Raw genomic sequence first — 20,135 nt, 5'->3', positions numbered from 1 at the left:
TTTTCTAATCACTCAACAGGATATTACTTGGTGAATCTTCTATATATTAAATAAGGGGTGTGAGATTATACTTCAAGTTTGGAGAACATTACAACTCCTAAAGTCTCACGCTGGTGTCCTTTAGTCATAAAACCATTGCATTAATGAGCTGCAGGGAACTTGTATGAGCCACTCAAAGCAAAAACGTTAGTAGGCTTTGGAAATCTTTGCCAGCATAATATAGATGCTTTGAACTGGCAACAGAATATCATCTACTTCACTGGGTAGTTTTTGGAGATATTGCCTCTTCCTAAATCAAAAGGAAAACAGTATTACTATGCTATTTATTTTTTATGATACCCATGTTGTCATCAATTAAACATTTTAATTGAATTTGTAGAAGTATTTTGAATTAGAAAAGATTGATTTACTTTTAGGGTAAGATTAGCTAGAAGTTGGAAAAGACTGAATAAATCTTAGGAAAATGTAGTCCATATTTTAACCTTTATAATGTTGTGGTTTCATTGTAACATCTTAATTTTTGATAATCTTTAATTTGTTGGATTAATAGGTGGAACAGAAGCTTAAATATCAGAAATATTTAGTCTTATATGTAAATAATATAATTAATATAAAGTGTTGCTTTTTATAGGAAAACTTTAGAGACTTACAGATTCTTTTAGCAAATTCTTAATATTTTGTATATTCATATTTTTGTTTTTGTTTTTTGAGACGGATTCTCTCCCTGTCTCCCAGGCTGGAGTGCAGTGGTGCGATCTCAGCTCACTGCAACCTCCGCCTCCCGGGTTCAAGGAATTCTCATCCCCCAGCCGAGTAGCTAGGATCACAGGTGTGCATCACCACACCCAGCTAATTTTTGTATTTTTAGTAGAGACGGGGTTTCGCAGTGTCGGCCAGGCTGGTCTCAAACTCCTGACCTCAGGTAATCCGCCTGCCTTGGCCTCCCAAAGTGCTGGGATTACAGGCCTGAACCACCATACCCGGCCTGTATATTCACATTGTATCTGCAATAATACAGCATACCGTGTTTCATGCATTACATAACGTATGTATTGCTTAAAGTATGGTTCTGTGTTCTGGAAGGTACCAGGGTAAGGTAAAAAGACCAACGCCTTTTTAAGTTGTACCAACCTGAGTACCAGCTCTGTCCATTATTGGCCGTTTGCCTTTGAGGAAATTATTTAAGCACCTGGGCCTTAGTTTCCTCTTCTGTAAAATAATATCCGATATTAAGGAAAGATTTGGTCTACTCTTACAACATGTTTGGATTTCATTATTTGAAGAAACTTGGATGTTCCAAGTCCTCATGGTTAAAAACCTGATTTGAAAACCCAGTATTAGGCCGGGCACGGTGGCTCATGCCTGTAATCCTAGTTACTTGGGAGGCTGAGGCAGGAGAATCACTTGAACCCAGGAGGCAGAGGGTGCAGCCAAGATTGCGCCACTGCACTCCAGCCAGGGCGACAGAGTGAAACTCCGTCTCAAGAAAAAAATAAATAAATAAATAAAAAAGGAAGAAAGAAAAAAAAACAGTATTGAGGTATAAGAATGTGACTTTACTCAGGAGAGTCAGTGAAGCATAGTGGTTAGAAGTTCAAGATCCTGAGTGAGTTACAGAATTGATCTCTCCAAGCCTCACTTCCTTCATCTCTAAAATGATGGGAATAATAATAATAGGACTTATTGTATGAGATTGGTGTGAGGAGTAAGTGAGGTTAACCAGTAAAGCATCATCACCATCATCATCCCTGTTTCTACAGCAACAACATTGTGAGGGGGTTTGCTTCTGTAACTATTTTCCGTTGTATACTGTAACATTTTATTTTTCAAAATTTTACTTTATACTGGAACATTTTAAATCTTAGAATATTAGCAAGGATAGTATGTATTATCTGGGAACCACCAAACAGGGTGCTAGGAAAGCACGAACTCCTGGTATATTGTCATCAGCAGTGAAACACTTAAGTGCATCAAAATCATGAGTGATCAAACTCCAACAGAATTTATCTTAAATTTGACCTGGTTTCTGAGAAAATTTAATTTCTAAAAAAGGAGAGAAACATGGTTTTTTGGTCAGGTTGAGGAGATAAATGTGACAATTGTCCACATGTCACTGTGCATATTATTGATATTTCAGGGTTGGAAAAGGAGGTGGTGGGTAACTTGTTTCCAGCTCCCTAAGGCAATTGTTATCTGAAGTAAAAACAAGAAAGGACTGTGGAAACTCTCACTTTGATCACTGCCCTGGGTACAAACTTAGAAACTTGTACTTTGAGAAACTGGCATTGTAACCTGGAGCCTCAACAATTCAATAACTTTCTTTTATATTTCTTATATTTAAATGTTGAGATTACTGAAATACATTTCTTTCCCTACTAATATTTAGCTTTATGAAGATTTACTTGGATGTTTTTGGGGAAAGATGTTTTGTTTTGTTTTTAGTAGCTCACTGGGTCAGTGTTGGAACATAATATTGAAAATGACAAAATGACGTCATGTATTTACAATTTAATGTGCACTATGGTGTTTTTCCATTATATAAAAATTAAGGTTTATTGTTTTGCCACTTAATGTGTATAAATTATTTTTCCAATTTAGAATAGCTTTTTGTTTGTGTTTTAAGAACTTGTTAGTCCCTTCTCTTGTGCTTTGCCTGCATAGAGATTTACAAGAACTATTAGGTGGAATTGTTCTTACTTAGATTTGGTACTAGTTTTATACGTTGGATTGTTAATGACATCGTTTTTATTTTAGCTTCTACTTTGATTTTAACTAAATTTAATCACATTTATGCCTACCCAGTAACAGAGTGTTTCTAAGGCTGGTTTTTATGGGGGAGGGGAGATTTGTGGGGGGGACTTCTTTAATACAACATAAAAGCATGATCCATGAAAGAAGAAAGTGGTAAGTTGAACTATATTTAAAATAAGACGTCTGCACTGTGAGAGATACTGTTAAAAAATAAAAAGATGCCGGGCGCGGTGACTCATGCCTGTAATCCCAGCACTTTGGGAGGCTGAGGCAGGTGGATCACCTGAGGTCAGGAGTTCAAGACCAGCCTCAACATGGAGAAACCACATCTCTACTAAAAATACAAAATTAGCCGGGCGTGGTGGTGCATTCCTGTAATCCCAGCTACTTGGGAGGCTGAGGCAGGAGAATTGCTTGAACCTGGGAGGTGGAGGTTGTGGTGAGCTGAGATCATGCCATTGCACTCCAGCCTGGGCAACAAGAGTGAAACTCCGTCTCAAAAATAAATAAATAAATAAATAAATAAATAAATAAATAAAAAAAAATAAAAAGACAAGCCACAGAGTAGAAGAAAATATTTGCAAAAGACATATCTGTGATAAAGGACAGGTATACAAAATACATATTAAAAATTATTGGCCAGGTGTGGTGGCTCACGCCTGTAATCCCAGCACTTTGGGAGGCCAAGGCAGGTGGATCACCTGAGGTCAGGAGTTCAAGACTAGCCTGTCAACACAGTGAAACCTCGTCTCTACTAAAAGTATAAAAATTAGCCAGGCATGGTGGTGGACACCTGTAATCCTAGCTACTTGGGAGGTTAAGGCAAGAGAATCGCTTGAACCCAGGAGGTGGAGGTTGCAGTGAGCCAAGATTGTGCCATTGCACTCCAGCCTGGGCAACAAGAGTGAAACTCTGTCTCAAAATAAATAAATAAATAAATAAATAAATAAATAAATAAATAAATAAAAATCTTAAAACTCAACAATGAGAAATGAAAAACCCCATTATAAAATGGCAAAATATGGCTGGGTGCAGTGGCTCACGCTTATAATCCCAACCCTTTGGGAGGCTGAGGCAGGCAGATCACTTGAGGTTAGGAGTTTAAGACCAGCCTGGCCAACACAGTGAAACCCTGTCTCCGCTAAAAATACAAAAATTAGCCAGGTGTGGTTGTACACTCTTGTAATTCCAGCTACTGAGGAGGCTGAGGCACAAGAATATCTTGAACTGAGGACAGGGAGGTTGCAGTGAGCTGAGATCTTGTCACTGCACTCCAGCCTGGGTGATGGAGCAAGACTGTCTCAATAAAATAAAATAAAATAAAATGGGCTAGTATGGTGGCTCATGCCTGTAATCCCAGCACTTTGGAAGCCCGAGGTGGGCAGATCACCTGAGGTCAGGAGTTTGAGACCAACCTGGCCAACATGGTGAAACCCCATCTCTACTAAAAACACAAAAATTAGCTGGGCAGAGTGTCACATGTCTGTAATCCCAGCTACATGGGAGGCTAAGGCAGGAGAATCGCTTGAACCTGGGAGGCGGAGTTTGCATTGACTGAGATTGTGCCGCACACTCCAGCCTGGGTGACAGAGCGAGACTTCGTCTCAAAAAAAAAAAAAAAAAACTAAATAAAAATAAAAATAAATAAAAATAAAATGGTAAACTATCTGTTCAGTTACCTTACCAAAGAACATATAAGGATGGCATATGAAAACATCATATGTTGTTAGGGAATTGGAAATTATTTTTTTTCAAATAGCTAAATTTTCACTTTTTAATTTATGTCTTCTTTTTGAAACTCTCATTTATTTGTGTCTCTAATTTTTGTTTTCCTCCTTTTTTTTTTAATTTCCAGCTTTTAGGTTCAGGGGTACATGTGCAAGTTTGTTACATGGGTAACTTGAGTGTCATGGGGGTTTGGTGTACAGATAATTTTGTCACCCAGATAATCAGCATAATACCTGATAGGTAGTTTCCCAATATTCATTCTCCTCCACCCTCCACCCTCCACCCTCCAGCCCCAGTGTCTGTTGTTCCCTTCTTTGTGCCTGTTGTTCCCTTCTTTGTGCCTGTATGTACTTGGTGTTTAGCTCCCACTTATAAGTGAGGAATGCAGTATTTGGTTTTCTGTTTCTGCATTAATTCACTTAGGATAATGGCCTCCAGCTCCATCCATGTTGCAGCAAAGGCCATGTTCTCATTGTTTTTGTAGCTGCATAGTATTCCATGGTGTATATGTCCCCCATTTTCTTTATCCAGTCCACCACTCATGGGCACCTAGGTTGATTCCATGTCTTTGTTGTTATTGTGAATAGTGCTGCAATGAACATACATATGCATGTGTCTTTATGATAGAATAATTTATATTCATGTGGGCATATACCCAGTAATGGGATTGCTGGGTGGAATGGTAGTCCTGTTTTAAGTTCTTTGAGAAATCTCCAGACTGCTTTCCACAGTGGCTGAACTAATTTACATTTCCACCAACAGTGTATAAGCATTCCCCTTCCTCTGCAACCTCACCAGCATCTGTTGTTTTTGATTTTTTAATAATAGTCATTCAGACTGGTGTGAGGTGGTATCTCGTTGTGGTTTTGATTTGCATTTCCCAGATGATTCATGACATTGAGCATTTTTCATATGTTTGCTGGCCATGTGTATGTCTTTTTTTGAGAAGCGTCTGTTCATGTCCTTTGCCCATTTTTTAATAGTATTGATTGTTTTTTGCTTCTTCAGTTGTTTGAGTTATAGATTCTGGATATTAGACCTTTGTTGGATGCATAGTTTGCAGATATTTTCTCTCATTCTGCAGGTTGTCTGTCTACTGAAATTTCTTTTGTTGTGCAGAAGCTCATTAGTTTTATTAGATCACACTTGTCAATTTTTATTTCTGTTACAGCTGCTTTTTTTTGTTTTTTGAGACAGAGTTTTTGTTCTTGTTGTGGAGGGGAGTGCAGTGGGGTGATCTCAGCTCACTGCAACCTCTGCCTCCCAGCCTCAAGTGAATCTCCTGCCTCAGCCTCCCAAGTAGCTGGGATACAGGTGCCCGCCACCATGCCCAGCTAATTTTTTTGTATTTTTCATAGAGATGGGGTTTTGCCATGTTGGCCAGGCTGGTCTTGAACTCCTGATCTCAGGTGATCTGCCCACCTCAGCCTGCCAAAGTGCTGGGATTACAGGAGTGAGTCACTGTGCCTGGCCTACAGTTGCTTTTTGACTTTGTCATGAAGTCCTTGCCTGGGCTGTTGTCTAGAATGGTATTTCCTAGATCTTCTTCTAGGGTTTTTATAGTTTTAGGTTTCACATTTAAGCCTTTAATCCATCTTGAGTTGATTTTTGTATATGGTCAAAGGTGGGGGTCCAATTTCAGTCTTCTGCATATGGCTAGTCTAAGGCTATTTTTGATATGCTTTCCTAGAGTAACTCTCAATTTAGAGGCTTCAGTGGCAAAAGAAGGTCAGGATGGTGTTAATCACACTTTTGTTTCTATTCTTTAGTTGGTTTAAACCTTTTCACTTCTTACATATCCTCTATGTATCTGGAATATATGCTGTAATATGAGCCAAGAAGAACAGTGAGATAAGTTCAAATTACCATAAAACCCTAAAGAAGGGCTCTGTTATTTGAGCAAGTATAGTGTGGAGAAAATTAGGGGAAGTGTAAAGATTATTAGGTAGGTGCTAACTGAAAGGTAGCAGGATCTGTTTGTTGTTTTAGATGAGATTATGGCCTGTGAACAAGAGCCTTAAAGTACTGACAGAAAAAGAAATAATAGTTTTGATACTACGTAGAAGTGGAAAACAACAATTCAAAGTGAAAATGACTGAATTTGGTTCAGTGCTCTACTATGTCCTTCTCAAAAAGAATTGGTCATTGCTACTAACTGCAATTCACCCTTTATTTGTTGTACCATATTTTTAAAGTCTATTCAATATTTAAAGCAGAATTAGACAAAATTAACCTGTCACCTTATTTGATTGTGCATCATACAGAATTTCCTTCTTATGTTTAATGTTTCACTGTCTCTTATGTTTTCTTTACTGTATTGTGCTTCTTTGGTTTATTAAAAAATATATTAAATTACATAATAATGAAAGTTTACCTGCAAAAAAGTCAAATGGTGTAAAAAAATTATACTTTACCTGTCATTTCTCTTCTTTTTTTCTGAAATAAGCATTTTCGATAGTTTGATATGTGTTCTCTCAATCCACATTAAATGGCAGTTACACATTTATCTGCTGTTTTATTTGACTTGTGTGGGAACCTACTATACATATATTGTCCTGCAGTGTGCATATATGTATGTATATTTATTACTTAGCAGTATGTCTTGAAAGCATTTCCTTGTCAGTACATACAGATAGACCTTATTTATTTCATAGTTCTATATGTCCCATTGTTATGAACGCAGACCATAATTTTTTTTTACCATTTTCCTTTTGAATAATGGAGCTATAGTAGATCCTTTTACACATGTTCTTGAGTACATGTTTGAATACTTTCAATTCCTAGAAGGGTCAAAGAATAGGTGTATTTTAAATTGCAACAAATACTTACAAATTCTCTTCTGAAATGATAGCCAGTTGACCCACTCCAACCAGTTATGTAAAAATCCTGTTTTTCCACAGTCTAACTAATACTGAATATTGTTAATCTTTCAAATGTTCTGGGTAAAAACTGATTATCAATGGTGTTTTCATTTGCATTTCGCTGATTGATAACCAGATTACACGTCTTTTCATATGTTTATTGGCTATTTGTACTTCCTCTGTGACTTACCTTTTTACATCCTTTGACTGTTTCTGTTGGGCTCTTTGTTAATTGTGTTTGCAGGAACTCAATATATTATGGGCTTTAATTCTTAAACTCTTACATGTGTTGGAAATATGTTTCCCAGTCTGTCTCTTTGCCTTCTTTTAAAATAATTTGACTTTAAAAATCATAGTAAGCATTTGGTTTAATATAAAAGGTGATAATATAAAGCACAAGGCTTACAAAGCAGTTCTTTTTATCACCTATTAGGCCTGTTCTCAGAGTCAACATCTTTTAATCTTTTAGATGTATTTTACTTTTTATATTTCTAAATTATATGCTTCTATCTATTTTAGATGTCATCTAGTGTATATATCTTATCCTCATCCTTCCAATATAGATACATCACAATTTTTTGTTAGATCTGTATTCATTGTTTACACTAATATGACTATGCAGTGGCAGGATCTTGGCTCACTGTAGCCTTGAATTCCTGGGCTCAAGTGAGCTTCCTATCTCATCCTTTATTTATTTATTTATTTATTTTATTTTATTATTATTATACTTTAAGTTTTAGGGTACATGTGCACAGTGTGCAGTTTAGTTACATATGTATACATGTGCCATGCTGGTGTGCTGCACCCATTAACTCGTCATTTAGCATTAGGTATATCTCCTAATGCTATCCCTCCCCACTCCCCCCACCCCACAACAGTCCCCAGAGTGTGATGTTCCCCTTCCTGTGTCCATGTGTTCTCATTGTTCAGTTCCCACCTATGAGTGAGAACATGCGGTGTTTGTTTTTTTGTCCTTGTGATAGTTTACTGAGAATGATGATTTCCAATTTCATCCATGTCCCTACAAAGGACATGAACTCATCCTTTTTTATGGCTGCATAGTATTCCATGGTGTATATGTGCCACATTTTCTTAATCCAGTCTATCATGGTTGGACATTTGGGTTGGTTCCAAGTCTTTGCTATTGTGAATAATGCCGCAATAAACATACGTGTGCATGTGTCTTTATAGCAGCATGATTTATAGTCCTTTGGGTATATACCCAGTAATGGGATGGCTGGGTCAAATGGTATTTCTAGTTCTAGATCCCTGAGGAATCGCCACACTGACTTCCACAATGGTTGAACTAGTTTACAGTCCCACCAACAGTGTAAAAGTGTTCCTATTTCTCCACATCCTCTCCAGCACCTGTTGTTTCCTGACTTTTTAATGATTGCCATTCTAACTGATGTGAGATGGTATCTCATTGTGGTTTTGATTTGCATTTCTCTGATGGCCGGTGATGATGAGCAATTTTTCATGTGTTTTTTGGCTGCATAAATGTCTTCTTTTGAGAAGTGTCTGTTCATGTCCTTCACCCACTTTTTGATGGGGTTGTTTGTTTTTTTCTTGTAAATTTGTTTCAGTTCATTGTAGATTCTGGATATTAGCCCTTTGTCAGATGAGTAGGTTGCGAAAATTTTCTCCCATTTTGTAGGTTGCCTGTTCACTCTGATGGTAGTTTCTTTTGCTGTGCAGAAGCTCTTCAGTTTAATTAGATCCCATTTGTCAATTTTGGCTTTTGTTGCCATTGCTTTTGGTGTTTTAGACATGAAGTCCTTGCCCATGCCTGTGTACTGAATGGTAATGCCTAGGTTTTCTTCTAGGGTTTTTATGGTTTTAGGTCTAATGTTTAAGTCTTTAATCCATCTTGAATTGATTTTTGTATAAGGTGTAAGGAAGGGATCCAGTTTCAGCTTTCTACCTATGGCTAGCCAGTTTTCCCAGAACCATTTATTAAATAGGGAATCCTTTTCCCATTGCTTGTTTTTCTAAGGTTTGTCAAAGATCAGATAGTTGTAGATATGCAGCGTTATTTCTGAGAGTTCTGTTCTGTTCCATTGATCTACGTCTCTGTTTTGGTACCAGTACCATGCTGTTTTGGTTACTGTAGCCTTGTAGTAGAGTTTGAAGTCACGTAGCGTGATGCCTCCAGCTTTGTTCTTTTGTCTTAGGATTAACTTGGCGATGCGGGCTCTTTTTTGGTTCCATATGAACTTTAAAGTAGTTTCTTCCAATTCTGTGAAGAAAGTCATTGGTAGCTTGATGGGGACGGCATTGAATCTATAAATTACCTTGGGCAGTATGGCCATTTTCATGATATTGATTCTTCCTACCCATGAGCATGGAATGTTCTTCCATTTGTTTGTATCCTCTTTTATTTCCTTGAGCAGTGGTTCCTAGTTCTCCTTGAAGAGGTCCTTCACGTCCCTTGTAAGTTGGATTCCTAGGTATTTTATTCTCTTTGAAGCAATTGTGAATGGGCGTTCACTCATGATTTGGCTCTCTGTTTGTCTGTTATTGGTATGTAAGAATGCTTGTGATTTTTGTACATTGATTTTGTATCCTGAGACTTTGCTGAAGTTGCTTATCAGCTTAAGGAGATTTTGGGCTGAGACAATGGGGTTTTCTAGATATACAATCATGTCATCTGCAAACAGGGACAATTTGACTTCCTCTTTTCCTAATTGAATACCCTTTATTTCCTTCTCCTGCCTAATTACCCTGGCCAGAACTTCCAACACTATGTTGAATAGGAGTGGTGAGAGAGGGCATCCCTGTCTTGTGCCAGTTTTCAAAGGGAATGCTTCCAGTTTTTGCCCATTCAGTATGATATTGGCTGTGGGTTTGTCATAGATAGCTCTTATTATTTTGAGATACATCCCATCAATACCTAATTTATTGAGAGTTTTTAGCATGAAGAGTTGTTGAATTTTGTCAAAGGCCTTTTCTGCATCTATTGAGATAATCATGTGGTTTTTGTTTTGTGGTTCTGTTTATATGCTGGATTACATTTATTGATTTGCATATATTGAACCAGCCTTGCATTCCAGGGATGAAGCACACTTGATCATGGTGGATAAGCTTTTTGATGTGCTGCCGGATTCGGTTTGCCAGTATTTTATTGAGGATTTTTGCATCAATGTTCATCAAGGATATTGGTCTAAAATTCTCTTTTTTGGTTGTGTCGCTTCCCGGCTTTGGTATCAGGATGATGCTGGCCTCATAAAATGAGTTAGGGAGGATTCCCTCTTTTTCTATTGATTGGAATAGTTTCAGAAGGAATGGTATCAGCTCCCCCTTGTACCTCTGGTAGAATTCGGCTGTGAATCCATCTGGTCCTGGACTCTTTTTGGTTGGTAAGCTATTGATTATTGCCACAATTTCAGAGCCTGTTATTGGTCTACTGAGAGATTCAACTTCTTCCTGGTTTAGTCTTGGGAGGATGTATGTGTCAAGGAATTTATCCATTTCTTCTAGATTTTCTAGTTTATTTGCATAGAGGTGTTTACAGTATTCTCTGATGGTAGTTTGTATTTCTGTGGGATCAGTGGTGATATCCCCTTTGTCATTTTTTATTGCACCTATTTGATTCTTCTCTCTTTTCTTCTTTATTAGTCTTGCTAGAGGTCTATCAGTTTTGTTGATCTTTTCAAAAAACAAGCTCCTGGATTCATTGAATTTTTGAAGGGCTTTTTTGGTCTCTATCTCCTTCAGTTCTGCTCTGATCTTAGTTATTGCCTTCTGCTAGCTTTTGAATGTGTTTGCTCTTGCTTTTCTAGTTCTTTTAATTGTGATGTTAGGGTGTCAATTTTGGATCTTTCCTGCTTTCTCTTGTGGGCATTTAGTGCTATAAATTTCCCTCTACACACTGCTTTGAATGTGTCCCAGAGATTCTGGTGTGTTGTGTCTTTGTTCTCGTTGGTTTCAAAGAACATCTTTATTTCTGCCTTCATTTTGTTATGTACCCAGTAGTCATTCAGGAGCAGGTTGTTCAGTTTCCATGTGGTTGAACGGTTTTGAGTGAGTTTCTTAATCCTGAGTTCTAGTTTGATTGCACTGTGGTCTGAAAGACAGTTTGTTACAATTTCAGTTCTTTTACATTTGCTGAGGAGTGCTTTACTTCCAACTGTGTTGTCAGTTTTGGAATAGGTGTGGTGTGGTGCTGAAAAGAATGTATATTCTGTTGATTTGGGGTGGAGAGTTTTGTAGATGTCTATTAAGTCTGCTTGGTGCAGAGCTGAGTTCAATTCCTTGTTAACTTTCTGTCTCATTGATCTGTCTAATGTTGACAGGGGGGTGTTAAAGTCTCACATTATTATTGTGTGGGAGTCTAAGTCTCTTTGTAGGTCACTCAGGACTTGCTTTATGAATCTGGGTGCTCCTGTATTGGGTGCATATATATTTAGGATAGTTAGCTCTTCTTGTTGAATTGATCCCTTTACCATTATGTAATGGCCTTTTTTGTCTCTTTTGATCTTTGTTGGTTTAAAGTCTGTTTTATCAGAGACTAGGATTGCAACCCCTTCCTTTTTTTGTTTTCCATTTGCTTTGTAGATCTTCCTCCATCCCTTTATTTTGAGCCTATGTGTGTCTCTGCAAGTGAGATGGGTTTCCTGAATACAGCACACTGATGGGTCTTGACTCTTGATCCAGTTTGCCAGTCTGTGCCTTTTAATTGGAGCATTGAGCCTATTTACATTTAAGGTTAGTATTGTTATGTGTGAATTTGATCCTGTCATTATGATGTTAGCTGGTTATTTTGCTCATTAGTTGATGCAGTTTCTTCCTAGCCTTGATGGTCTTTACAATTTGGCATGTTTTTGCAGTGGCTGGTACCGGTTGTTCCTTTCCATGTTTAGTGCTTCCTTCAGGAGCTCTTTTAGGGCAGGCCTGGTGGTGACAAAATCTCTCAGCATTTGCTTGTCTGTAAAGTATTTTATTTCTCCTTCACTTATGAAGCTTAGTTTGGCTGGATATGAAATTCTGGGTTGAAAATTCTTTTCTTTAAGAATGTTGAATATTGGCCCCCACTCTCTTCTGGCTTGTAGAGTTTCTGCTGAGAGATCCGCTGTTAGTCTGACGGGCTTCCCTTTGAGGGTAACCCGACCTTTCTCTCTGGCTGCCCTTAACATTTTTTCCTTCATTTCAACTTTGGTGAATCTGACAATTATGTGTCTTGGAGTTGCTCTTCTTGAGGAGTATCTTTGTGGTGTTCTCTGTATTTCCTGAATCTGAATGTTGGCCTGCCTTGCTAGATTGGGGAAGTTCTCCTGGATAATATCCTGCAGAGTGTTTTCCAGCTTGGTTCCATTCTCCCCGTCACTTTCAGGTACACCAATCAGACGTAGATTTGGTCTTTTCACATAGTCCCATATTTCTTGGAGGCTTTGTTCATTTCTTTTTATTCCTTTTTCTCTAAACTTCTCTTCCCCCTTCATTTCATTCATTTCGTCTTCCATCACTGATACCCTTTCTTCCAGTTGATCGCATCGGTTACTGAGGCTTGTGCATTTGTCACATAGTTCTCATGCCTTGGTTTTCAGCTCCATCAGGTCCTTTAAGGACTTCTCTGCATTGATTATTCTAGTTATCCATTTGTCTAATTTTTTTTCAAAGTTTTTAACTTCTTTGCCATTGGTTTGAGCTTCCTCCTTTAGCTCAGAGTAGTTTGATCGTCTGAAGCCTTCCTCTCTCAACTCGTCAAAGTTATTCTCCGTCCAGCTTTGTTCCGTTGCTGGTGAGGAGCTGCATTCCTTTGGAGGAGGAGAGATGCTCTGATTTTTAGAGTTTCCGGTTTTTCTGCTCTGTTTTTTCCCCATCTTTGTGGTTTTATCTACCTTTGGTCTTTGATGATGGTGACGTACAGATGGGTTTTTGGTGTGGATGTCCTTTCTGTTTGTTAGTTTTCCTTCTAACAGTCAGGACCCTCAGCTGCAGGTCTGTTGGAGTTTACTGGAGGTCCACTCCAGACCCTGTTTGCCTGGGTATCAGCAGCAGTGGCTGCAGAACAGCAGATATTGGTGAACCGCAAATGCTGCTGCCTGATCATTCCTTTGGAAGTTTTGTCTGAGAGGAATACCTGGCCATGTGAGGTGTCAGTCCGCCCCTACTGGGGTTGCCTCCCAGTTAGGCTACTCAGGGGTCAGGGACCCACTTGAGGAGGCAGTCTGCCCATTCTCAGACCTCAAGCTGTGTGCTGGGAGAACCACTACCCTCTTCAAAGCTGTCAGACAGGGACATTTAAGACTGCAGAGGTTATTGCTGTCTTTTGTTTGTCTGTGCCCTGCCCCCAGAGATGGAGCCTACAGAGGCAGGCAGGCCTCCTTGAGCTGTGGTGGGTTCCACCCAGTTTGAGCTTCCTGGCCACTTTGTTTACCTACTCAAGCCTCAGCCATGGCGGGTGCCCCTCCCCCAGCCTCACTGCCACCTTGCAGTTTGATCTCAGACTGCTGTGCTAGCAATGAGTGAAGCTCCGTGGGTGTAGGACCCTCTGAGCCAGGTGTGGGATATAATCTCCTGGTGTGCCATTTGTTAAGCCCATTGGAAGAGCGCAGTATTAGGGTGGGAGTGACCCGATTTTCCAGGTACCATCTGTCACCCCTTTCTTTGACTAGGAAAGGGAATTCCCTGACCCCTTGCACTTCCTGGGTGATGCAATGCCTCGCCCTGCTTTGGCTCACGCATGGTGCACTGCACCCACTGTCCTGCACCCACTGTCCGGCACTCCACCATGAGATGAACCCAGTACCTCAGTTGGAAATGCAGAAATCACCCGTCTTCTGCATTGCTCATGCTGGGAGCTGTAGACTGGAGTTGTTCATATTCGGCCATCTTGGCTCCACCCCACCACAGTTTCTTTAGCCATTCATTGATTGATGGGCATTTTGGTTGGTTCCATATTTTTGCGATTGCAAATTGTGCTGCTATAAACATGTGTGTGCAAAATCTTTTTCATAAATGACTTCTTTTCCTCTAGGTAGATATCCAGTAGTGGGATTGCTGCATCAAATGATAGTTCTACTTTTAGTTCTTTGAGAAATCTCCACACTGTTTTCCATAGTGGTTGTGCTAGTTTAGATTCCCACCAGTAGTATAGAAGTGTTCCCTTTTCACTGCATCCATGCCAACATCTATTATTATTTAATTTTTCTATTATGGTCATTCTTGCAGGAGTAAGTTGGTATCACATTGTGGTTTTGATTTGCATTTCCCTGATCATTAGTGATGTTGAGCATTTTTTCATATGTTTTTTGCCATTCGTATATCTTCTTTTGAGAATTATCTGTTCATATCCTTAGCCCACTATTTGATGGGGCTGTTTGGTTTTATCTTGCTAATTTCTTTGAGTTCATTGTAGATTGTGGATATTAGTCCTTTGTCAGATGGGTAGATTGTGAAGATTTTCTCCTACTATGTGTGTTGTCTGTTTACTCTGCTGACTGTTCCTTTTGCTGGGCAAATACTCTAGTTTAATTAAGTCCTAGCTATTTATCTTTGTTTTTATTGCATTTGATTTTGGGTTCTTGGTCATGAAATCCTTGCCTAAGCCAATGTCTAGGAAGGGTTTTCCGATGTTATTTCTAGAATTTTTACAGTTTCAGGTCTTAGAGTTAAGTCCTTGATCCATCTTGAGTTGATTTTTGTATAAGGTGAGAGATGGGGATCCAGGTTCATTCTCCTATATGTGGCTTGTCAATTATCCCAGCACCATTTGTTGAATAGGGTACCTTTCCCCACTTTATGTTTTTGTTTGCTTTGTCAAAGATCAGTTGGCAGTAAGTATTTTGCTTTATTTCTGGGTTCTCTATTTGTTCCATTGTTCTATGTGCCTATTTTTGTATGAATACCATGCTGTTTTGGTGACTATGGCCTTATAGTATAGTTTGAAATCAGGTAATGTGATGCCTCCCAATTTGTTCTTTTGGTTCTTTTGGCTTAGTCTTGCTCTGGCTGTGCAGGCTTTTTTTTTTTTTTTTTTGTCCCATACGAACTTTAAGATTGTTTTTTCTAGTTCTCTGAAAAATGATGGCAGTATTTTGAAGGGAATTACATCAAATGTATAGATGGCTTTTGGCAGTATGGTCATTTTCACAATATTGATTCTACCCATCCATGCACATGGGATGTGTTTCCATTTGTTTGTGTCGTCTATGATTTATTTCAGCAGTGTTTTGTAGTTTTCCTTGTAGAGGTCTTTCACCCCTCAGTTAGGTATATTTCTAAGTGTTGGTTTTTTTGCAGCTGTTGTAAAAGGGGTTGAGTTCTTTATTTCTCAGCTTGGTCACTGTTGGTGTATAATAGAGCTACTGATTTGTGTACATTGATTTTATATCCTGAAGGTTTGCTGAATTTGCCATGTCTAAGGTCGACCATATGGCTCTCGCCTTCACATGTCTAAGGTTGACCAGATGGCTATTACCTTGCCATGTCTAAGGCAACCAGATGACTCTTGCCTTCCTATGTCTAAGGTCAACCAGATGATGTTGCCTTGTTCTGAGTAAGGTCAATCAGATGGCTCTTGCCTTTCTAAGTCTAAGGTTGACCAGATGGCTCTCCCCTTGCCATGTCTAAGGTTGACAAGGTGGCTGTTACATTCCCATGTCTAAGATCAATGAGATGGCTCTCGCCTTCCCATGTCTATGGTAGACCAGATGGCTGTCACCTTCCCATATCTAAGGTCGACAAGATGGCTCTTGCCTTGCCATGTCTAAGGTCAACCAGATGGCTGTCACCTTCCCATGTCTAAGGTCGACCAGATGGCTCTTGTCTTCCCATGTCTAAGGTTGACCAGATGACTCTCGCCTTGCCATGTCTAAGGTCGACCAGATCACCCTTGCCTTGCCATGTCTAGGTTGGCCAGATAGCTCTTGCCTTGCCATGTCTAAGGTCAACCAGATGGTTCTCACCTTCCCATGTCGAATGTTAATCAGATGGCTCTCACCTTGCCATGTCTAAGGTCGACAAGATGGCTCTCACTTTGCCATGTCTAAGGTCGACCAGAAGGTTCTCACCTTGCCATGTCTAAAGTCAACCAGAGGGCTCTCGCCTTCCCATGTCTAGGGTCGACCAGATGGCACTCTCCTTGCCATGATGATATGATCGTATACCTAGAAAACCCTAAAGACTCCTCCAAAAAGCTCCTAGAACTGATAAATGAACTCAGCAAAGTTTGTACTGATCTGTGTACATTGATTTTGTGTCCTGAAACTTTGCTGAATTCATTTACCAGTTCTGGGAGCTTTTTGGAGGAGTCTTCAGGGTTTTCTAGGTATACAATTATATCTTTGGCAAGCAACGACACTTTGGCTTCCTCTTTACTGCTATGGATGCTCTTTGCTTCTTTCTTTTATCTGATTGCTCTGGATAGGACTTCCAGTACTATGCTGAATAGAAATGGTAAGAGTGGGCATCCATGTCTTGTTCCAGTTCTCAGAGGGAATGCTTTCAGCTTTTCCCCATTCAGTATAGTTTTGGATGTGGCTTTGTCATAGATCGCTTTTATTACATTGAGGTATGTCCCTTGGATGCCAATGTTGCTGAGGGTTTAAATAATAAAGATATGCTGGATTTTGTCCAATGCTTTTTCTGCATCTATTGAGATGATCATGTGATTATTGTTTTAAATTATCTTTATGTGGTGTATCACATTTATTGATTTGTGTATGTTAAGCCATCCCCGCATCTCTGGTATGAAACCCACTTGATCATGGTAGATTATCTTTTTGATATGTTGTTGGATATGGTTAGCTAGTATTTTGTTAAGGATTTTTGCATCTATGTTCATCAGAGATAATGGTCTGTAGTTTTCTTTTTTTGTTATGTTCTTTCCTGGTTTGGGTACTAGGATGATACTGGCTTCATAGAATGATTTAGGGAGGATTCCTTCTTTCTCTATTTTGTGGAAGAGTGTCAATAGGATTGGTACCAATTCTTCTTTGAATGTCTGGTAGAATTCAACTGTAAATCTATCTGGTCCTGGACATTTTTGTTGGTAATTTTTTTATTACTATTTTAATATTGCTGCTTGTTATTGGCCTGTTCAGGTTATCTATTTCTTTTTTATTTAAGCTAGGAGGGTTGTGTCTATCCAGGAATATATCCATCTTCTCTATTTTCTAGTTTATGTGCATAAAGGTGTTCATAGTAGCCTTGAATGATCTTTTGTATTTCTGTAGTGTTGTTTGTAATATCTCCCATTTCTTTTCTAATTGAGCTTATTTGGAATTTCTCTCTTCTTTATTAATCTTGCTAATGGTCTATCAATTTTGTTTATCTTTTCAAACAACCAGCTTTCTGTTTCATTTATCTTTCTGATATTTTGTTTGTTTGTTTCAATTTCATTTAGTTCTGCTCTGATCTTGGTTATTTCCTTTCTTCTACTGGGTTTGGCTTTGATTTGTTCTTATTTCTCTAGTTCCTTGAGGTGTGACCTTAGATTGTATATTTGTGCTTTTTCAGACTTTCTGATGTAGGCATTTAGGGCTATAAACTTTCCTCTTAGCACCACCTTTGCTATATCCCAGAGGTTTTGATAGATTGTGTCACTATTATCATTCAGTTTGAAGAAATTTTTAATTTCCTATTTGATTTCAATGTTGACCCAGTGATCATTCAGGAGCAGACTATTTAATTTCCCTGTATTTGCATGGTTTGAAGATTCCTTTTGGAGTTGATTTCCAATTATATTCCACTGTGGTCTGAGAGAGTACTTAATATAGTTTTAGTTTTCTTAAATTTATTGAGACTTCTTTTGTGGCCTATCATATAGTCTATCTTGGAGAAAGTTCCATGCATTGATGAAAAGAATGTATATTCTGCACTTGTTGGGTAGAATGTTCTGTAAATATCTGTTAAGTGCATTTGTTCCAGGATATGGTTATATCCACTGTTTCTTCATCAACTTTCTTTCTTGATGACCTGTCTAGTGCTGTCAGTGGAGTATTGAAGTCCCCAACAATTACTGTGTTGCTGTCTATCTCATTTCTTAGGTCTAGTAGTAATTGTTTTATAACTTTGGGAGTTCCAGTGTTAGGTGCATATATATTTAGGATTGTGATATTTTTCTGTTGGACAAAGCTTTTTATCATTATATAAGTTCTTCATCTTTTTTAACTGGTGTTGCTTTAAAGTTTTTTTCTGTCTGAGGTAAGAATAGCTATTCCTGGTTACTTTTGGTGTCCATTTGCATGGAATGTTTTTTTTCCACCCCTTCACCTTAAGTTATGTGACTCCTTATGTGTTAGGTGAGTTTCTTGAAGGCAGCAGATAGTTGGTTGGTGAATTCTTATCCATTCTACAATTCTATATCTTTTAAGCAGAGCATTTAGACCATTAACATTCAACATTAATATTGAGATGTGAGGTACTATTCCATTCATGCTATTTGTTGATTGTATACCATGTTTTTTTTTTTTCACTGTGTTATTGTTTTATAGGTCCTGTGAGACATGGAAAAGTGAAAGCCATCTAGTTGACCTTACATAGAACAAGGCGAGAGCCATCTGGTCGACCTTAGACATAGGCACACAAAAGCCATCTGGTCGACCTTAGACATGGCAAGGCAAGAGCCGTTTGGTCCACCTTAGACATGGCGAGGCAAGAGCCATCTGTTCGACCTCAGACATGGGCAAGGCAAGAGCCATCTTGTCGACCTTAGACATGGCAAGTCGAGAGACATCTGGTGGACCTCAGACATGGCAAGGTGAGAGCGATCTGGTCGACCTTAGACATGGCAAGGCAAGAGTCATCTGGTTGAACTTAGACAATGGGCTATTGCCTTGCCATGTCTAAGGTCGATCAGATGGCTCTTGCCTTGCCATGTCTATGGTTGTCCTGGGAGATTTATGCTTTACACAGTTTCTGTTTTTATGTGTTCCAGGATTTGTTTCAAGATTTAGAGCTCCTTTTACAGTTCTTGTAGCGCTGGGTTGGTAGTGACAAATTTTCTCAGCATTTGTTTGTCTGAAAAAGACTACATCTTTCATTCATTTATGAAGCTACAAGGCAAGAACCATCTGATCCAACTTAGACATGGCAAGGTAATAGCCATCTGGTCCACCTTAGACATGGGAAGGCGAGAGCCATCTGGTGACCTTATATAAAATTATTGGCTGATAATTGTTTTGTTTAAGGAAGCTGAAGATAGGGCCCCAATCACTTCTAGCTTATAGGGTTTCTTCTGAGAAATCTGTTAATCTGATAGATTTTTCTTTTTAGGCTACCTGGTGCTTTTGCCTCACAGCTCTTAGGAGTATTTCCTTCATCTTGACTTTAGATAACCTGATGACAATGTGCCTAGGTGATGATCTTTTTGTGACGAATTTCCCAGATGTCCTTTTAGCTTATTTTATTTGAATGTCTAGGTCTCTAGCAAGGCTGGGGAAGTGTTCCTTGATTATTTCCCAAAATATGTTTTCCAAACTTGTAGATTTCTCTTCTTCGTCAGGAACACCAATCATTCTTAGGTTTGGTCACTTAACATGATCCCAAACTTCTTGGAGGCTTTGTTCATTTTTTCTTATTCTTTTTTCATTGTCTTTGGTGGATTGGGTTAATTCAATAACTTTGTCTTTGAGCTGAAATTGTTTCTTCTGCTTGTTTGATTCTATTGCTGAGAGTTTCCAGACCATTTTGCATTTCTCTAAGTGCATCCTTTGTTTCCTGAAGCTGTGGTTGTTTTTTATTTATGCTATCTATTTCACTGAAGATATCTCCCCTCATTTCTTGTATCATTTTTTGGATATCCTTAAATTAGACTTCACCTTTCTCTGGTGCCTCCTTAATTAGCTTAAT

The 20,135-nt window shown here is 38.8% G+C and overlaps 1 pseudogene; it reads left to right on the top strand.

Annotated features, from left to right (window-relative positions):
- Positions 1-20,135, top strand: part of LOC129011871 (small ribosomal subunit protein mS31-like) — a 63,066-nt pseudogene that overhangs the window by 25,536 nt on the left and 17,395 nt on the right.

This window comes from Pongo pygmaeus, chromosome 14, assembly GCF_028885625.2.
Source record: "Pongo pygmaeus isolate AG05252 chromosome 14, NHGRI_mPonPyg2-v2.0_pri, whole genome shotgun sequence".
Classification (NCBI taxonomy): Eukaryota; Metazoa; Chordata; class Mammalia; order Primates; family Hominidae; genus Pongo; species Pongo pygmaeus.
Note: the sequence above shows the minus strand (reverse complement) of the source record. Positions and strands in the feature narration are given on the sequence as shown.